Genomic DNA, 21,634 nt, shown 5'->3' on the forward strand with positions numbered 1-21,634 from the left:
TTCTGATCATTGTACCTTTTAATTATCATATTTTTGAATCCCTTTAATTTTTGCTGAATCAGGTTATTTTATGAATGAAACTTGATACCAGCAATGGACACATTTGGGTGTGTCTCTGGAGAATTCTTCTAGATGGGAAAGTAGTAGAACTAACAAGAATGGTTTGGTTATTGAGAAAGAATGTTACACTGGTTGTTAAGGAACTTAATCCTGTGGGTGGAGAACAATGAAGATATTTTCAGGCTGATGCTCTGTTTTTCCTGTTCTATATTTGGAAAAGTAATAAACTATTGATTGTTGAAAGCAAAATTTTCAAAAGTATTAACCAACATTGCTGTCCCTTGGAAACTATAGTGCTACAAGTGATGCAATAGATTTTTAAGCCCCACAGTGGGGAAACACAGGAAGAAATGTATCTCACTTGGAAGTCAGGCAGAATCTCTGGAGAAAAAGAATGGGTCACGTTTTGGGTTAGGACCCTTCTTCAGATTCAGTTCAGTTTTATCTTTCGTGCTGAGGTGATTTTCTGTAGGTCTCTTTTAAAAATGAAAATGAAAGCTAATGGCCCTCAAGGGTTTTGTTCAAATCCTATAATTTATAGTGTTATACATCGGTTCAGAGAAAGTAATCCCAAAGATGTTTATATGCTCTCATTTGCTTAGGAATGTTTAACTCAATCGCTTATTTTCTTCCAGCATCCCCTGTAATGTATGGCCTTTCAAAACCTGAGCTTGTTGCTCCTAGTATGTCAATCATTTATTTTGTCTTGGATCTTTTTCTCTAGCTCTGACGTTGTTCAGGTACAGGTACAGGGGCTTGGATCCATAAATTGTTCTGTTCTTGACCCTTTCCCAAAGATATGGGTTGGTTTTGGGAATTCAGGAGGATGAAGCCATTTACACTCTCGGGCAATGATTTCCAACCTCTTTAGAATGAAATCCTCGCTTGTTTACACACATACCTGCTGCCGTTTCTTGCCCTCTCCCGACAAAATAAATTCCAGATGCCTTTACAATAACGTCATTACGGTTTAAAAGTTGGGGCTGTTTTGTTGATTGCTAGCAGTCAAGTAGCCAAAACAGTTTGTGCTGAATAGGGTTTTGTGTCTTTCTACTTGGCACATTCTGGCAAAATGTCTGCAATCTTAAAGTTTCAGGGCACCAGTGTATCCATGTCAACCGAAGGGTTCACAAACCCCAAGTTGGGGGCTGGTGTTCCAGTTTATTGTGGCATTCAGCTGTAGTTGTTACCTTTTGATGACTTTGATCTCTGGGAACTATAATTCATACAAGAACTAAGTTACAAATTTTCACTACCTTTTGACAAATTTTCTACTTGATATAAAAATCCCTCTGGATTTTCTCTACCATAAGATTACTTGATATATCTACTTTATTTTATCCTTAATCATCTTAGAGGCCCCAATTAATTTATCCTACAACTCGAGGGTGTAACAATGTGTGCAACTTGTCATCAAGCAGTAAACTTTAAAGCCCTCATCTCATTCTATTGAATTCATACCAAACCCCTCCAAGGCCAGTATATCCTCCTGATGTGCATTGCATAAAACTCCAGCTGGGGTCTGACCAAGATGTACAAGTAAAGCATAACTTCCTCCCATTTTGTGTTCTTGTTCCCTTGAGAAGGCTAACATGCTCTTAGCCATTCAATTATTTTTTCACACCTGCTTTTAAATGATTAATACACCTGGGGACCCAAATCATTTTCTTTCGTGTGTCTGAATGGAATGCTTTTCAATTTGATTCTTTTTTTCTTTTTGGTTCCAATGTGGATGACCTTCATCTTCCCTGTGCTGAACTCCATCTGGTGCAGTTTCACCTATTTATTTAATAATGTTCCTTTGCAACTTCCTGTTCTCCAGCCAGTCAGCTGACTGTGCCTTCTAACTTAGGGCAACATTTAAAGATAGACCTAATTCTATTGTACACACCAGGAACTGCAGAATGACATAAAAAGCTGGAGTCACTCAGTGGCTCAGAGAATGTCTCAGTTACTCCAGCTTTGTGTCTATCTTCGGTTTAAACCAGCATCTGCAGTTCCTTCGTACCAGGAACTGCAGATGCTGGTTGATTTAAACAACGACAAAAGCTGGAGTAACTCAGCAAGCCAGGCAGCATTTCTAGAGAACGGGTGTCATTTTGTGGTGGGACCCTTCGTCAGACTTGAATGATGAAAGGGGGTGAGAAAGCTAGAAGAGAGGTGGGGGCGGGATAAAGCCTGGGAAGCCCTTTTCAGTATTTGCAATTCTATTGTTTCATTCAAACTGATGATACGTGTGGTGAATTGTTGAAATATTAGTAGATCTCTCCTTGTAATATTCTACCAATTGGAGTAATTTTCTCTCCCTGTTCCCTTTAGCACTTAATATATTTATGGAAGCTGATACAATTTGATTTGATATCCGTGCAAGATTTTAAAAGTCTGTTTTAGTTTTACTGCTAATTTATTGTTCTGCCTAGCTTTCCCGGTCATTTTTTTGTAAAAGCATGATTTGTTTTATTCTTTCATTGCCTCATTTTTTCTTGTGGATGCTCAGCTCTTAAAATGGAGCATTTACATTTTGTGGAATGTCTTGGTTTGGTATTGTACTTCTTTGCTACTTTGAATTTATCCTACAATTTGCAGCTATGAATGGCGATGTCTAGTTGATGGGTTTAATACCTTAATTATGGCACACACCCCTCAAATCCAAATTCCTTATTGAAAAGCTTCCATTTAAGCTGACTTTCTGATGTGATCCACTTGTAATTTAAAATGATTAATAGAATTAATGGTCAGGATGGATATAAATTTGTCCCTCTAACAGTATTGAGGCAAAATTGGTGGACACAGTGGAACAAGCTCTTAGTGAAGCCAATCATAAGTGGTTAGAATACTCTGAAGATGTGATTCATTCAATTTGATGACCAAAAAAACTAAGCAGTAAGGCCTAATCATCCTCTTATCTTTTGTTTTGATCTCAATACATGTCACAGGCAGCAGTGTAGTTTGTAAGTGCTAGTTTATTGGAAAAACGGCAGGCAATTTTCATTCCGCAAAGTCTCTCAAACATTGATGGAATAATAGTTATTGTTACTTTTGGATAAGCCTCAGCCAGCACACTCCCTGATACTCTATGATGGAAGGCCATCTACCTGAAAGGTTCATTCTGTTCCTCTGTCCACAGCTGCTGCCATAAACTGCAGAGTATTTCCAATATTCTATTTTTGTTACTGAATATTCCTGTAATAATGCTATAAGCAATGTCTGCAAATATGCTTTTTGTTACCATTTAAACTGTTCTGCCTTTTGAAAAATGATGCTACCAATATTATACATTTTCTGCTTTTTTTTCTGTATTTATTTCTTCCTCTTTCCCCGATTCCAACATAGTCAGTGTCAAAAACCAGTGTTTCAGCCACAAGATACCTAATGAGTTTGCTCTTCCTGAAAGGGACATTAGTCATTGGTGGTAAAAAAAGATTTGGCATTTCAGGGCAGGACCACATGCAAGATTTTTGCCAAAGCTAGACACAATTCTGGAGTATTTCAGCGGGTCAGGCAGCATCTCTGGAGAACGGATAGGTGACATTTCGGGTCAGGACCCTTCTTCAGATTGAAGAGGGGTCCTGACCCGAAATGTTCATTCTGTTCCTCTGTCCACAGCTGCTGCCAAAAACTGCAGAGTATTTCCAATATTCTATTTTTGTTACTGTATATTCCTGTGCTTAGAAATAATGCTATAAGCAATGTATGCTCATTTGCCAATCACATAAGATGGGATCTTGGTTACCCTAGATCTTGTATTCAGGTCTTTGGAGCATTTTGTCTATCTCTGGTATAAACCAGCATCTGCAGTTCCTTTTTATTACCAGATTTTTGCCAGTTAAATCTAATGGCAGATGTAAAATTAATAAATAATGACTCTATTAATGACAAGCTATAAATGTTAATTTATTTAAAAAAATGTAGCATGCATTGAGTTTACAAAAATATTTTGTAATATGCCAATCATATCTTTTGAAAATTTGCTTATTTTGATTGGTAACTCGTGTAAGAAAATGACTGCAGATGCTGGTACAAATCGAAGGTATTTATTTCACAAAATGCTGGAGTAACTCAGCAGGTCAGGCAGCATCTCAGGAGAGAAGGAATGGGTAACTTTTTCTGTTTCAAAAGTTACAGGTATTGAATTAATTGTGTCTTTAGTAAATTAGTAATTTGAATATCTGCAACCATGATTCCTAAGTTTAATTAATTTTTGCCTCTTCTCTTGAAACTTGAACATTTGCTGAATATGGTTCCCTTCATGATACCCAATTGGCCATTTTTTTATATATTAGGAATTTCAGGGTTAACTCTGAGCCATCCAGCTCCAGCATTGCAGTAGCTGACTAATATTAATAGCCATTTCTTTTAGCCTTGCATTCGCCTTCTGTGCCCACAAATTCCAGGCTGAATGATCCCCTTTCAAAAAACTGTTTGATAACTTGATGAATTATGTAAATGTTGCACTCAACACATTATTGCCTTTTAGGGCTAGGTAAAGGGCTAGTGGAAGTTAGCCTCTTTTAAACATGGGAATGGAAGTAGGGGAATAATTCTATATGGCCTATTTTTTTCATTTGTAGAATCATTGCAGCGAAAACGTCCCTCCAGTGCACCTTGAGCATGCCAACCATCAAATACCTTTCCATACTAATCCAGAGTTTCTGTGCCTTGGCGATTCAAGTGTTCATGTAGATACTACTGGAACGTTAAGGGAGTATCTTCTTCCATCACCCACTTGGATAAAGTGTTCTGGATTGCAACAATGCTCTGGGTAAAATATGTTCTTCCTCGGGTCCTTTTAAATCTTATTCACCCTATTTCACTAGTTTTTGTTTATTCTCTAGGAAAAGGGGTTTGACTTTCTACCCCATCTGTGCTGCTTGTAATTTTGATACCTCTATCAGGTCTCCCATTGTCTCTACTCCGAGGAAAAAGATTCTAGCCTTTGCAGTTGCTCCTCGTAATAAGACATTTCATCCCAGGCAACATCTTGATGAACAAAGAAACAACTGCTGGAGGAACTCGGGGGTCAGGCAGCATCTGTGGAGAGAACTGGATTGAGGATGTTTTGTGTTGGGACTCTTCTGTCTGAAGAAGAGTCCAAATCTGAAAATATTTCTGTCTGTTTCCCTCCACAGATGCTGCCTGGGCTGCTGTGTTTCTCTGACAATTTGTGTTACATTCAAGCTTTCAGAATCTGCAGTGTCTTGTGTCACCATATTGGTGAATCTCTTCTGTGTCTTCCAATGTGATCACATCCCTCCAATGATGTAGTATGGACTAAAACTACTCCGTAACTGATTTCCATTAAAATGCTTTTAATCCATATTTTTTCCTCTAAGCGATTTCAAATTTACCATGAGAGACTACGATTCCTGATTTTTTTTCTCTCAAATACCTAATTGTGTAAATTTAACATTGAGACCTAATGCTGAATTCTCCAACAGGGAAAATATCTTCTTTACGCTCTCTCCAGGTCCACTCTAAAGATTGCATTATTTTAATAACTTTCTTTCAAACTCTAAGCACATTTGGTTTATGCCCTGTCCAAATCACGGCTCTAATGAGACTTGGTATCATTTTGAAGAATCTTTGTTGCTCATTTTTTCAAGGTCAGTATATCCTTCCTGAGGCATGGTGCCAAAACTAAATATGCAATTCTAGATAAAATCTGATCAAAGAACCATGTACCTGAACACTTAATCTTTATCTTTTCCTCTTAGGAACATAGTTGCATTTGTTTTTCTTGGATCTGAAGTGGATGATCTTGCACTGAAGACCACCTGTGACAGTTTGATTCAATTCGTTAGTTTGTCCTCTTATAACTTAATGCTTCCATTATGTTGTGATTCTTAACTTGGGTTCATCTGAAAATGTGAATACGCTTCTCTGTTCCTTTTCATGAAAAGTTGAGATACCAGGGCAAATCCCAAAGGAATGCATTTGTAATATTATCTTCAGATTTTCTTCCCATCATCCTCCCCTGCCTCAGATTCAACCACTCCAAATGCCAATCAGAATCCATTCTCATTATCCTTCGAATATCCTGGCTATTTGGTATTAATCTTCCAAAATTATGTAATATTTTAATACCTTTCTGGAAATCCAAGTGAATGGCATACACTGTTCACCATTTCCATGATCTCAAAATGTATAACTCGTCCAAAGAGATTTAATCTGTATTTTATATTCTATCTTTTACATTTCAATGAAATCACTGTCTATGCTAAAGCATTAAGATTACTTGGGGATTTGGTGTCTATGGAAACATATCCAAGAGACAAATATTGGCACTTAAAAAAAAAGAAGAAGAAATTCATGCTTCTGTTTAATATTTTCATTTCTGACCTTGTTGTCTCACTGAGCACTCCTCAAAGGCCATCTCTCTTTCTTAATAGAGGTATATATTGGTCTTGGAGGAATTTAGTCCTAAATTCAACAGACTTCCAAGGTTAAATTACGAAGAACTGTTGTTGGGTATGTGGTCCTAAAAATTATATCCAGGTCCCTCAAGAGTGAATTTGGAAACAATTCTTGGCAGAATAAAATTGATGCTAGGACAACAGTTGATATTAAATTTAAGATGGGTAAATGTTAAAGCAAAGATGATATACAGGCGGTGGAAGTAGGCCACAAATTAACCATTAATAAATGAAAGTGCAGGCTTGTGAACATAAATAATCTACCCTAATCTGGTGTTCTTAGGAAATTCATTCATTTTTAATGTCTGAATGCCTATGGTTGAGTTGGTGGTTTGTGGTCTACTGAAATGAATGTTCGTTCCCTTTATTCTCCGTTCCAAAGTTAACTTCTTTATCTTAGGATGGAACCACTGATGTTAAAACCTTTCAGTGGGACGCTATCAAAACCATCCTGCATCTTCTCATTTATTCCTTTTACCCCTCTCACCTTAAATTTATGCCATCCTGTATTTGGCTGCTTCAATGTGTAAAAGATTCTCACTACGTACCATATCACTGCCTCTCATAATTTTATAGAATTCTGTCAGGTCACTCCTCAACCTCAAGCTCCAGAGAAAGCAATCTACATTTGTGCAACCTCTAGTAGCTAATATTCCCTAATCCAGACAACACCCTTTTGCACCCAGAAGTTCTTTTGCACTTCCTCCAAAGCCTCCCATCCTTCCTGTAATGCAGCAACCAAAACTGTATATAATACTCAATGTGGTTTTTCAAAGCTCCATACAACTGCAAAGGTTTTTGAGTACAGGAACAAAGGTGTCTTATGTAAGTGCCCTAGGGCACTGGCGAGATCTCGACTGAGAACAAGTAGCAATGCACCGTCTCCCAAGTTCCTCGTACCCTTGTGCCAAATCTTCTCGGATGCTTAGGAAAGTAAATACACTGATGCACTTTCTTGATTACAGCATCAGTATGAAAGGACCAGGTTTGGATGCTGGTGATATAGATTTCTAGGAGCAAAGTCCATTCATCTCTACAGTAGCTGTGTTGATAAGGACCTGGGGTTACGTTCACCCCCTCCACTTCCCCTGCCTCCTTGAGTCAATAACCACCTCTTCCATCTTACTAACATTTAAAGGCTGGATGGTTGTTCTTGAACTGTGACACAATGTTCCCGATCACTTTCCTATACTCCGTCTTATCGTTGGTAGTGATCCAGCTGATCAGTGGTATCATTGGTAAACTCATACTTGGTCATAATCATCAGTGTACAGGGAGTAGAGCAAAGGACTGAGCGCACTACCGTGAGGAGAACCAGTGTTGAGAGTCTTGGTGGAGGAAATGTTAAGACCAATCCTAATCAATTGAGTCTGCTGGGCAGGAAATCCAGAAACCAGTTGCAGATGGAAATTCCAAGGCCAAGAGAGATGCTTAATTGGCATTATAGCGTTGAAGATTGTTTCAAAATGTATATATTTCCCTATTTTAAGAAATATGTTAATCCGCCACCCACTTGATGACTGGGAAGTTCATTAACTTATTTTCTTTCTTCCCTTTCTTCCTGAATATTAACTTCAATAACTGGCTTACAGAATACTTGTTCGGCAGATATGTTTTGAAAGAAGCGACATTTTCATTGTCACACAAGCAATGAATGAAAGATTGGTTTTGGGAAAATTCTTCAAGAATGAATAGTACTGGAGTTGAAAAAGCTAATTGGAATATAAAATACATTCCCCTGTGGTGTATGTGGAATACAGTTTTATCTAAAGTTCCATGATTGAGTTTGGGCTCCTAATGTATGTGTCAAAGCGACTCTCTCTATCTGTCAGTAGCTTTTAGGATAGAAGGTGTGGCATTGGTCCTAGGCTTACTGTAGCCTAGGGACTGCAGTGGAGGGCTACCAGCCTTGATTCCTATTTCCGGCTGATTGTTATCTATACCCTGCTGATGCTGTGCTGAAATTGGTATCTGCAGCTTTGAGCTCAAGTGCCAGTTTAGTTGGAGTTCCTATTGGTGTTGACCTATTCATTGGCATGGATTTAAGGTATTGAAGTTTGGGTTTGACTGTGATGCCTTCCACTTCGAGACTTGGCTGAGGCTTTTTGTTTAATCTGAGTCAGGTACGAGGAATATTAGTCTTCTAACACTTGTCATATTTTTAGAAGCTGAGTAAAAAAGAAGTGTAATCTATTTCAAGCTTAATTGTACTAAAATAATAATTATTGAACAGCTCCTGTTAATTAAAACTATGGAGTGAAGTTATAAGACTTTTAGCTTTAAATTTTATGCCTAAGTAGAGGACATCTCGGATGTCTTAGATTGGAAAGCCTCATCTTGGGAGCAGATGCAGCTGAGATAGAGAAATTGAAAGTAGGGTATAGTGTCTTTGCAAGAGGCCGGGTGCGAGCTCACAAACTACGCCTTGTAGACTCAATTCAAATCTTTTAAACAAATGACGAACAACAATGGGCCCAGCACCAATCCTGTGGTGCGCCACCAGTAACAGGCCTTCAGTCTGAACCACAATTTTCCATCATTCTCTGCTTCCTACCAGTGGAATTGAACATTGTTCAAGCATCAGTGAACTTTACGATGACAAAGCGGAAATGTTTGGCCATCAGATACTATCCTGAGAAACTCCCACGGTGATGTTGTGGTTTTGGAATAATTGACCTCCCTCAACCGTTGGCCTTGAAGTTGCAACTTCAACAATTGGGGTAGTTTTCTCATAGCCTATTTATTGATGTTGCTTTTACCAGGGTACTCTGACATTACATTCAGTCAGATGCTGTATCAATATCAAAGGCAGTCACGCTTCCTTTCTCTGGAATTCATGTGTTTGGTCCATATATGGACCATTGAGGTCTGCAGGCTAGTAGATCTGCTTAAATCCAAACTGACCATCATTATGTTAGTTATTAATGAGTAGTTGCTACTTGACAGCACTGTTGATGAAGCCTGTTATCACTTTAATACGAGCAAATGGATCAGATAATAATTAGCCAATTTGATTTAATCCTGTTTTTTGTGTTGGTTTTCCATATTGTTGGTTGTTTTGGACTGAAAGACAGCAAAAATCAATGCTGAAAGATCTGTGTCTTTGTACTGTGATCTAAGTAAGTAGATTTACTGAGGCAATTGGGTCAAAGTCACGACAAAATTATACTTTTTGCAGGAACTTTGTTTTCAAATCTTTATTGCATTAGTTTATCCAATTTTAATAGAGCTTTGATGGAGGCAAACTAAGGTGGGGTGGAAAAGTTAACTCAACCAACAAATTGGTTGAACATGCAAAATAATGCTCAGTAAAAGTCATTGGCTGGTATAAGCAGAACAAATTTGCCTTTTGTTTAATTAAATAACTGAAAGAAGCGCAATTTTGAAATGTTTCTATGTGAGTGTGTGAAATTGTGTACTTCGGCACATGTGGCAATAATAATCTAAACTTGGAGCAAGACTTTGTATAGAGTCCATTAAATATGAACTTTGTTTATGAGGAGGGATTACAGTGGAATAAACTGTATATTTTTATTTATTTTTTAGCATTGGTGATAATGCTTTACTATTCAGTGATTATACTGCCAGAATAGTTTGTAAATATCTTGCTTTCTAGATTAATGCAGATTGAATCTGGTGGTGTTAATTGGTTGTCTTCAGTTGTGGAAGTAAAACATGATCTAAATCAACATGTTCTCAAGGTGTATGTAATGTGCTTCTGGAAATGTTCTGTTTTATTTGTCCTCTCAGGGGAATAGTTTTGTGGGGAGTGAATGCCCTGCACCACATCCAAATGGCCATAATTTATGTATTGATCTCAACAGCAAATGTTTAAATGTGCTACCCCTGTATTCTTCCATTCCTTGTCTGTTATTTTCATATAGTTGCATTACTACAGGGTATTAAATGGGCCTCTGTCGCAGAAACTGTAGAAAATGTTTGAAATGTATCCCATCTGAAGTTTTAATTCAGTCTCCAGTTGCTTCTACAATCACTGACGGGTATGTAACTGCTGTAACTTTAATGAATTATACCTCCTCTGCTGGAAAGTGTGCACATTGGGATAAGGGGGAATGAGTTTGGGTCAGGTTTAAGTTTTTGGAAAAATACACTTGAATCTTTCATATTACAGAGTAGCCATGGGTATTTTTATGTCTTGCGTTGTGCTTAGTCTCTACGTGATCTCTGCTTGATAGGCCTCAACAGTATGTTATGGCTATATTTTGTAATTTATGGTATTGCTTGCATTTAACATGGTGTTGTTTTCTCCCTGCTTTGTTGATGTCTGTTTTAAAAGGTGGCAAATGTTTCCCTGAAACTTGTGATTTAATCACTTGGATGTGTGAAAATGGGGAAGAATAAGATTGGCAGTTCACTTGCATATTGCAGGATGGATAGATACTTGTGATGCGACCAGTTTTATTCACAGCAAAATGCAATTGGTTTTGCCATAAGAATTTTAAACATTGTTAACTTTTACTGCTGTGCTTTATAAGTTCAAAATTCTGGAAAATGGGGTCCTAGATTTGATGATGTACGTTTCTTGTGCATTGGTATTTATACAACGCACAAGATATTTTGTGTAAATACCTTTTACACAATATATTTATAGATTTTGAGACTTGTAGCTGCTTCCAATCAATGAAACGATGCTAACCTGCGAGTAGAGGCTACAAAATCTTGAGAATTAATCCACAGACAATGTTTAATGTGGCATTGGGCTTTTGTAGTTGGTAATGAAGAAAATTGGAAGGCAGATCAGTTTGGAAGAGCTTTTCAAGGAGCTGAAGCTCTGCTGTGATAACGGAATGTAGAGAGGGACCTGGATTATCTTGCAGGTCAGAGCTTGAAGAGAAGAGTGAGCAGGCAAGGACATTCTGTAAAAGAGCTTACAGAGAGTGAGCAGACCTTGTCTTAAAGTTTTGAATTTGATGCATAAAGGGACGCAGAGCTCTTACGATGCGCTGTATCTATCGGATAATTTAAGTTCACAAAACGTTAGAATTTGTGGCCAGCAAAGAAGTGGTTGCAATTATTTTCAACTTGTGTACACAACCCAAGAAATGGGAGCAGGAGTGGACCACCTCTATAATCAAAGACCTCCTCTGAGTCAGTTTCACATAGCCTTCAATTCCCTATTCGTTCTTAGATTTAGCTACCTCTTTTAATGTCTCCAGTGATCCGATCTCCAGGATAGAGAATTCCAGACATTTGCAGCCTCTCAGTAGAAATTCCAATACAATTTGGTATTAAATGATGTTCTCTTTATTGTGACTGTTTCCTCATTCGAGACACTCCCATTCATGAAATCATCTCAATTCACCGTCAGTCCCCTTAGTATCTTTTTTTGGTTTGCGGGCTGAGCAATGGAAGAGGCCCTCCGTTGGCCTGGGTTATACCTAGATCGGGAGATGCTCCAGTACATTGACCACATGGACCAGACTTTGCCATTTTTTGTAAACGGCTCCAAAATATGGCGAATCGTGCATGTGTGAGCTATGCAAAAAGACGTTTGTGACAATAAAGAACTATTGAACCATGCTTCAGTAGGATCACCACCATTCTTCTAAACTCATACAGGTTTAACATTTCTAGCTATTTGTGATAGAGCAATCCACTAATGCTGGAATGTTTTTCTCAAACAAGGGAACCAAAACCATGCACAGTACGCATCTCTAACACCCGCAACAATTATAACAGTATCTCTCTCTATTTCCAAACCCAAACCCCTTTGCAATAGAGGCCAGTATGCCAATTGCCTTCATGTACTTGCTGTATCTGCATTCTTCCTTTTTTATTGAATGAACCTTTTCAACATGATTTTGTGAAAGTTTAGTCAAGTTTGACAAATTTGTTACACTTGACCAGACTGCTTCTTGCTTTATTGAATATGGGGAGACTAGATGCAGTCCAGAAGGCATTTGATAATCATGCTGTATAAAAGGCTAATTTGTAACCTTGATCTGCTGTTCAAGAAAATCAAAAGACTGTTTATCTCTCAATTTGCAACATTAAACTCTCTATTTGTCAACTTTTTGCTCACTCATTCAACCTACCCAACTTTTGTTGCAGTTCAAATATCCTCATTGCAACATATCCTTGCATCAATGTTTGTCATCAACAAACTTCATAGTTTATGGTCTGCCCCTCCTGCAAGCCAATAATATAGATAGTAAATAATTGATGACCAAAACCTGATCCTTGTGACATCTATCCAGCCAGAAAAAGGCCCATCTTTGCCTTTCTAGATGTGAAGTCTTCAATCCATGTTTGTAAATTGTCCCGCCACCATGAGCTCTTGTATTCTTTATGTGCATCTGTTATCAAATGTCTTGGGGGGGGGGGAAATCGAAATACTGTAGGGGCATACGGATTGGCCAGGTAGTCTAGAACCCTCGGATTGGTTTACGGGTCACGTGGTGCGGGAGCGCGAGGTATTTAAGTGTCTGGCGCCAAATTCAGGTTAGAGATTAGATTAGCGAGCGAAGTTAGTGTTAGTCCAAGAGTAAGTACGTTGCGTTTGTCACGGGTTTTATCGACAATAAAGTCTTTGGATAATATCGCTCGTTTGGACTCACTACATTGGTGACCTCGAACGTTAGAATCGAAGCAGCAGCATGTCGCAGGCGAAATTCATCTACCGCCGTTCTGGGCCCATCAGCCGCACCTGTGGTTTGTGCAGGCGGAATCGCAGTTCCATCTTCAAAGGGTGGAGGAAGACCAGGAGAAGTACCACCACCTGGTGAGCTGTCTGCAGGCGGAGGTGGCTGCGCGGGTCAGTCAATACCTGACCAGTCCACCCCAAACGGGGCAGTACGTGGGGCTCAAGAGGCTCCTGCTGTGGACTTTCGGCTGGAGCCAGAACCAGCGCCTCCATTTGCCAGAGCTGGGGCAGCGGCTGCCGTCGGAGTTGATGTCCGAGATGTTGACTTTGATGGGCGACCATCAGCCGTGTATGGTGTTCACTACAATACGTTACTATGGGGTCTATTCTACACTTATTATTTCATTGAGTAACACTGGTAAATTTGCCAAATGTGATTTGCCTTTCATTTGCTTTCTCGTATTATTTCTCTCTACGACCAACATTTTCTTTCTTGATTATAGGCTCCAGTATCTTAGCAACAGATGTTCAGCTAACTGGTATTTAGCTTTTTATCGGAATGTAGGAGTCACGTTTGCAGTTTACCAATCTGCAGGTACCCTTCCAGAACTTTAGGAAAAAAACCTTTTTTTCAAAACAAATGTCACAAGCAAACAAAAGAATAAGAACAATAGAAATAAAATTGGATCAATACGCCAATTCTGTCAGCTGTTTTCATTGTTAAACTTTTAAGCCTCACAATCTATTTCAAGACTTTTGAATGCAAGTCGAGATCAATTTCATTAATGCTGTCATGAAAACCACTGGATTTATTTTTGAAATAACAAAGATCTGCAGATGTTTTGGGCTGAAATTACACTGACATTATATAATTTAATAAAACCCTTTTATATTACTACAAGGAAATGTTACTGCGTTGACTCTTCATTAGCTGTCAGTTTTTATCCACTACTGACGTTGCTGGCTTGTGTAATTGTACATTTATAGCAATTGTGCCCCCCCTCCCCAGCACTAAGTCATTATGTGTTTGTGGGCTATTTCAGCAAGAAAGGCATATACACCAGCACTCTAAGGCTGTGGCAGCTGAAAAGAGTTCAAGAATGCTGTTGGTGCTGCCCCAGCAGAGATGAAGTAAGAAATCTGGCACCTTGTGGTTTGCATAATTCAGTATCTCATCCAGCTTTGTATCATCCATTAAGCCACTAAGGGAGATCATCCAATGTATTTAGCTAGGAATAAGCCTGCCTGATGATGAAATATGTGGCTATTTGATGGGCAATTAATGGGAGCATAAATATATGTATAGTCCAGACTTGAAGCTCCCCAAGTGAAGCATTTTATTTCACATTGACCTCTGCAATTAAAATAGTACACCAGACCTTGCACCGTGAATAATCATAACCATGCTTTAGCCAAGTATATTTTGCAACATACGAGGAATTTGATTTCACATACGTTCATACCAATAAAAAGCAACAAAACACACAAAATACATCTTAACATAAATGTCCACCACAGTGACTCCTCCACATTCCTCACTGTGATGGAAGGCAAAAAAAAAAGACTTTGGATGGGTACAGATGTGAATTTGCTGTAACATCTATTTTGAAAATACTAAAAAATATATTAAAATGGATCAAAGCATTGATTCAGATCAACTCTGCTCCCACATAATTTAAAAATTGTATTAAAATTGTACTATTAGTTGACTTGGCTAGCAGCTGTGGTAAACTGATTGGGGCTGGGTATTTTACTTGCAAGAATTGGGTTTGAGCATTTTTCAGTATTTTCTAGCAAAGGGGGTTATTGAATTGGTTGCAAGGAATAATTCTTGCTTAGTCCAACACATTCTGTCAATCATTGTGTGTCGAATTCCTTGCAGAGAATTATTGCTAAATATGTGTAGGAAAATAACTGCAGATGCTGGTACAAATGCAGATGCTGGTACAGACTCGGAGTCTGAAGAAGGGTCTCGACCCAAAACGTCACGCATTCCTTCTCTCCTCGATGCTGCCAGATCTGCTGAGTTACTCCAGCATTTTGTGATACCTTCTTATTGCTAAATATGCCTCAATTATCCTAACACGTTGTGCTATTCAACTTAGAACTTTCGGTCTGTAATAAAACAATTTATAATTCCCTCATTAGGGCGCAGTGCTCGTTGCTGCTTTAACTGTGACAAGGACCTGGGTGCAATCCTGACTGAGGGGGCTGTCTATACGAAGTTTGCACGTTCTCCCAGTGACTGCATGGGTTTCCTCCCACATTCTAAAGATGTGTTGGTTAGTAGGTTAATTGGCTTCATTAAATTATCCCGAGTGTGTACTAGTGTACGAGTGATCATTGGTCGGCGTGGACACCATCGGACGAAGGGATTTATTTCACAAAATGCTGGAGTAACTCAGCAGGTCAGGCAGCATCTCAGTCTGAAGAAGGGTCTCGACCCAAAACGTCACCCATTCCTTCTCTCCTGAGATGCTGCCTGACCTGCTGAGTTACTCCAGCATTTTGTAAAATAAATACCTTCGATTTGTACCAGCATCTGCAGTTATTTTCCTACACCATCGGACAAAGGAGCTGTTTCCATGTTTTATCTCTAAAACTGAATCTAAACTAAATTTGAACCACTTTTTAAATCATTATCAAATATCTTTTGATTGCCGACACTTCTCTATCACTCCCTCCAATAAATACGCACAGCCATTGCAAACCATTTTTTGAACCTTTATTCAAATTTTTTCTTCATTTATGTTTCAAGAAAAGTAATGACACCCCTTAATGGAAACGAGGATCAATATAAGCCCTTCTTATTTGATCAAATTTAATGCTGGTGCACCGAAGTCGAGAGTGAATTTCATTATCAGAGACTAGCTAAGTCTTCATCAGCTATTATGCCCAACCAGGTCTTGAATGCTATATGAAAAGCCTGTTCACACCCATTTTCTAATTGCTTGTTCTGAGCAACCTGTCATTGTTGGCAGTAATGATGTGTCTAGGCTCGGTTATGGCATGAGGAAATAGCAAAAGAAGGATTTAAAAAAAAAAGTGTTGTGGCTGGAAGTCGTCTTGTATCTTGGACGTCAGTAAGATTAAAATTCCCCGTTTGTTAAACCATATCTATGTAATGCATTCAAAGTACTTTGTTCTCCCTTTAAGATAAGCACAGGGTCACTTTTGTTCTCTCCAGTGGGTATAAAGCTTATTAAATAATTTTCATAGAGTCATAGAGTGTGGAAATACTCCCTTCGGCCCAACTGGCCCACACCGGCCAACAATGTCCGAGCTACACTAGTCGCACTTGCCTGCGCTTGGTCCATATCCCTCCAAACCTGTCCCATCCATGTAACTGTCTCACTTTTTCTAAACCGATGGTTTAAAGCCTCAACTACCTCCTCTGGCAGCTTGTTCCATATATCCACCACCCTTTGTGTGAAAAAGTTAATCCTCGGATTCCTTTTAAATCTTTCCCCTTCACCTTGAACCTATGTCCTCGATTCCCCTACTCTGGGCAAAAGACTCTGTGCATCATCCTGATCTATTCCTCTCATGATTTTGTATACCTCTATAAGATCTCCCTTCAACTTCTTGCACTCCATGGAATAGAGACCCAGCCTACTCAACCTCTCCCTATGGCTCACATCCTCTAGTCCTGGCAACATCCTCGTAAATCTTTTCTGAATCCTCTCAAACTTGACAGTATCTTTCCTATAACACGGTGCCCAGAACTGAACAAATATTCTAAATTCGATCTCACCAATGTCTTATGCAACTGCAACATGACCTCCCAACTTCTATACTCAATGACTGATGAAGGCCAAAGTGCCAAAAGCCTTTTTGACCACCTTATCTAGCTGCGACTCGACCTTCAAGGAACCATGCACCTGTACTCCTAGATCCCTCTGCTCTACAACAGTACCCAGATGCCTTCCATTTACTGTGTAGGTCCTGTCCTCCGCCCACCTGGCCAATCGATCCAGATCCTGCTGCAATCGTTCACAACCATCATAACTATCTGCAAAACTACAAATTTTTGTATCATCAGCAAACTTGCTAATCTTTGCTAATTTTGTTGGACACAAAATGCTGAAGCAACTCACCATCTGCAGTTCCTTCCTACACAAGGTACAGCATCGTTGGGGAGGGAGTTTCAGGATTTTGACCCAGTGAGGCCAAGAGATGAGTCATTTGATGGAGTATATACGGCCTCTGACCTCTTGTTACTGTTTGTTTGACAGACTGGACCGCATCCACAACATTACAAGTTCTTGCAGTCTTGGGCAGCACAGTTGTTAAACGAAGTTGTGATGCATGGCAATAGTGTGCTTTCTGTGGTGCATCTGTAGAAGTTGGTAATAGTTGTTGGAGACGTGCTATGGGCATTGAAATATCCCACCCAGAGTACATCTATGCCTTTGGTAGTTTCAATGCCATTTCCAAATATTGAGAAACATGTTGGAGTATTCATCATTTGAGGGATATAATGAACATAATTCATCAGCTGAGAGCCATCAAAGATGGTAATCAACGACATGTTTCCTTGTCCATGTTTAACTTGCACAATGAGACTTCATGGAATCTAGAGTGAATCCTGAGGGCTACTCCTTCCAGCATCATATCAGTCATACAAGGCATACTATGAGATTTTAATGGAGGAGTCTGGTACATTGTTTGTAGGCTGTGGCAGTGCTGTGTGTTCAATATAATATGTTCTTTAGTGTTTTGAGTCATAAATATTCTAATTTAAAAAAAATGATAAAACTACTACTTACTTGACACTTGGAACAATTGCTTTTATGGTTAATTAAATCATTCACTGAAATTTAAAATCTAGTTTTGTGAAATATTTTTGGTCTCCTTTCCTAACAATTCAATGCACCATCTTGGAGCCACAAATAAAAATGTATTCATTTATCAGAGGTACAGAGGATGTTAGTGCCAGTAAAAATCACCATCATAGAATATAAGTTATTACTGGGGAGAAGGGGAACATCAGGCAATTGTGTCGTTAAGTGAATCATTATTTTTGTTCTCTATCCATTGGATAGGCCTTAACTACTTTTATTGTTCATAATCTTTTAGAGGGCTTGCAGTGATTTGGAAATAGCTTTGTATGAGGGGAAAACCCAGTCTCTCGTGCGTAATTTAGAACTCTGGCCTGACTTTGTTTAATACTTTCTCCACCATTTCCTGCCCTTTGCTTTACTAATGACTTGGAAATAGAGCTATAAATATTTTAAAGAACTTATTTCCTTGATTACAGAAAGTTAAATTGAGCAACCTGATGGTGCTTTGGATGAAATTCTTCTGTAACGCTGATAGATGATATCAAATAATTTGTAGTAATTACATAATTGAAGCCACCATGCCTCAGAAAATATCTGTTTTTGGCTTTTGTTAGGAACTGTTTTTAACCCCATAAGAGTAAAACCACAATCTTCTAGTGAACTTAATAGTTTCTAGTCTTGTTTTTATATCTATCTGTTTTGAGATAAATAAGTGGCAAATCCATGTTCTACTTCAGATTCAACCTGGAAAAGTGATAAAACAGAAAAATAAGATGCCTTCCATGTATGTTGGAGATATTTAGTTGTCCAATTGACAAAAGGTTCATTGACAAATTTTAGTCCAAAATCAGACATCAACGTATATCTGAAGTAAAGTTACAGTACTATGTTTGAACTCTTTCCCCCAACTAGTCATTTTCGGAACCAGTTAAATTACCAAAACTGGATGAATTACTCCTATAGCATAGTTGCAAGTAATTTTATGTTTATGTTGAAAGTTGGTGTCCTACACACCAGACCATTGAGATGTTTGTAATGAAATAATTTCCAAAAATTCTTTAAGCATATAATTAACACGCACAAATTGGTGAAATTATACATTTTAAAGGAAATGAGAGTCAGGGCAAAGGGAAATGAGAGATATAGATGTTTTTTGAGAGAGAGGGAGATATCTCTGACTTCTCTCTCCCCTGACTCTCAGTCTGAAGAAGGGTCTTGACCTGAAATGTCACCTATTCCTTTTCTCCAGAGGTGCTCTCTGCCCCACTGAGTTACTCCAGCTTTCTGTGTGTAACTTCGGTTTAAACCAGTATCAGCAGTTTCTTCCTGCACAGAACTGTGTGTTTTTAACAGTTTGAGACAATGCCACAGTTAGATTGCAGGTGGGCCTTTTCATAGCCTCTGATAGTTTAATACTGCCAATGAAGATATCACTTTGATTAATACACTGTGTAGATGGACTGGATGAAAGGAAGTGATATATCTACCATGGACGGGGCTATGTTTCTCATTCTCTGCAGGTTCAGACAGATACAATAACTATACAATACGATAGACCTTTTATTTATTCCAGGAGGGTAATGGGGGGGGGGGGGGGGGGGGAGGAAGGAGGAAGGGAGTCAGGAGGGGTTGTACAGTTTGATGGCCACTGGAGGAAGGATCTCCTGTGGCGTTCTATACTGCATCTTGGTGGAACCAGTCTGTTGCTGAAGGTAGTCCTCAGGTTAACCAGTATGACTTTTATAACTGAGCCAAACCAGTTTTTTCACATTGCATCCAGTGTTTTGTTTGCAGTATGTTTTTCAGATAAGGGCAGTGCTAGAATATCATCCATCTTCCCGTCACGGTAGTTGTTGTAGCAACTTCAAAAGTCATTAAGAATCTTCGAATGCTGGTCGAAAACTCAATACCTTTTGAAAGCTACTCTATTGCAACACAATTTATGATAGTAGTTTGCAAATAGCCAGGTTTTGCAACTATGGCATTTTATCTTGTGATCTTTGACTTATGGTGGAATCCTTGTGGAAGCACTTTCCCAAATGATGCAATGTGTTGCATGAAGTACCAGGTCTCGCAGAGCGTTCAACCACCCAGAGATGGCAAAACAAGTTGTGGTGACCTGTTGCTGTTCCAAATTAAACTGCTTGATTTGTTCCAGAGTCACAATAGCTTTACTTATTGTCAGTTTAGCCCACCATTATTTAATATAAATCTACTCAATGCCATATCCAATGAAGTGTGGTAATGACATTTTTTGTATGTGGTTTGGAAGTTTAAATAGAAAATGGATGGAGAGAATGGTCTTTGGACAGGTTAAATGAGGTAAATTAGTTTGAAATGGTGGTTTAGAATAGAGTAGGGTTGATGATTTTCATAGTTTTAAATTTCTAGAATTCTATCTTGCCTAGTAATTTGTGTTTAAGTAGAATTTAGAGTTGTTGCAAATGCATAAACAATCATTTATTTGGAGTGGAGTTTACGTGCGCTCTGACCGTGTGGATTTCCTCGCCAGGTGCTCCGAGTTCCTCCTATGTACAAGTGGCTCCGATAAATTCCACTTGAATGCAAGTGAGTGGTGGTATCTGGGGGGATTTATGGAAATATGTGGGATAAAATGGGTTAGAGTATGTTGAGTATAAAAATTGGTGTTTGGTTGATGCGGACTAGTTGGGCTGAAAGGCCTGTTTCTCTGCCGTATCTATCTGATGTACCAGGTTGAGAAAAGTAGATTTAAGCAGTTACTTCACCTTTAAACTTCTCCCATCACCAGTCTCACCATCTGCCTTTTTGTCACTCTCTGCCTCCCATCATCAATCGGCCTCTGTCTCCCAATTCCACCCATTCCAGTCGAATTCTCTACTGTCACTCATTGCTCTCTCCTCTTTATACCAACTTTCTGCGTCCTCCACTATCAATCCTGATGCAGGATGTTGACCATCCCTTTACATGTTCATGTTCTGTTTGACTCGATCCAATTCCTCCTAAGTGTTTGTTGCTTTAGTTGTGTGGACCAAGCAGCTCTCCTGCACTCCCAATATTCCTGCTGTTACTCCAGCTTTTTGTGTCTATCTCCGAATATTATTTCATTTAGAGATGTAGCGCAGAAACAGGCCCTTCAGTCCACTGAGTCCGTGCTGATCAGCGATTCCCGTAAACTAACACTATCCTACACACACCAGGGACAATTTACAAATTTTACCGAAGCCAATTAACCTACAAACCTGTGTGTTTTTGGAGTGTGGGAGGAAACCGGAGCACCCGGAGAAAACCCATGCAGGTCACAGGGAGAACGCGCAAACTCCATGCAGACAGCACTCATTGCCAGGATAGAACCCACGTCTCTGGCGCCCAACCTGGTTCCAAACCTAAAAAAAACATTAAAAATGATGGTTTTAAATATTTAAATATTGTGATATAGAAGTTTTAATCTTGTGCTTTTTTCAATGCTTGTCATTGGAATTGGGCATGAACTTGGTTCCTTTCTAAAAATGTAGTTTGAGAAATTAAGAACAAAATGTACAAATATGCATTCAATTCCATTGGTATCCGTAAAAGGAAAACATGAGTGAACATCACAGTCGCAGGCTTTTTAGAATAGAAACTTGCCTCCCAATCAAGTCTACATGAACATGGCTAATATTTTTTCTTTAAATTATTTTCCGGAATTTATATGAATTTTTATTTTCAATTTCATTTGTTGTTTTATTTTTAGCAGTACAGTATTTATAGGGCGAGGATTTTGAGTTAAATAATGTTAGTTACAGCTCTGTCTT

General features: G+C 38.9%; 1 protein-coding gene across 6 annotated transcripts in view; it reads left to right on the plus strand.

The window, feature by feature from the left end:
• Positions 1 to 21,634, plus strand: part of arhgap35a (Rho GTPase activating protein 35a) — a 109,141-nt gene that overhangs the window by 10,451 nt on the left and 77,056 nt on the right. Inside the window, exon 1 of one of the 6 annotated variants that reach the window (XM_078431066.1) lies at positions 14,171 to 14,208. The exons of the other annotated variants lie outside the window; for them this stretch is intronic. The gene's annotated coding sequence lies outside the window, so the exon portion shown is untranslated. Of the gene's footprint in view, positions 1 to 14,170; positions 14,209 to 21,634 lie in introns of those variants that run through there. 6 annotated transcript variants of the gene reach the window in all.

Source organism: Rhinoraja longicauda, chromosome 41 (genome assembly GCF_053455715.1).
Source record: "Rhinoraja longicauda isolate Sanriku21f chromosome 41, sRhiLon1.1, whole genome shotgun sequence".
Classification (NCBI taxonomy): Eukaryota; Metazoa; Chordata; class Chondrichthyes; order Rajiformes; family Arhynchobatidae; genus Rhinoraja; species Rhinoraja longicauda.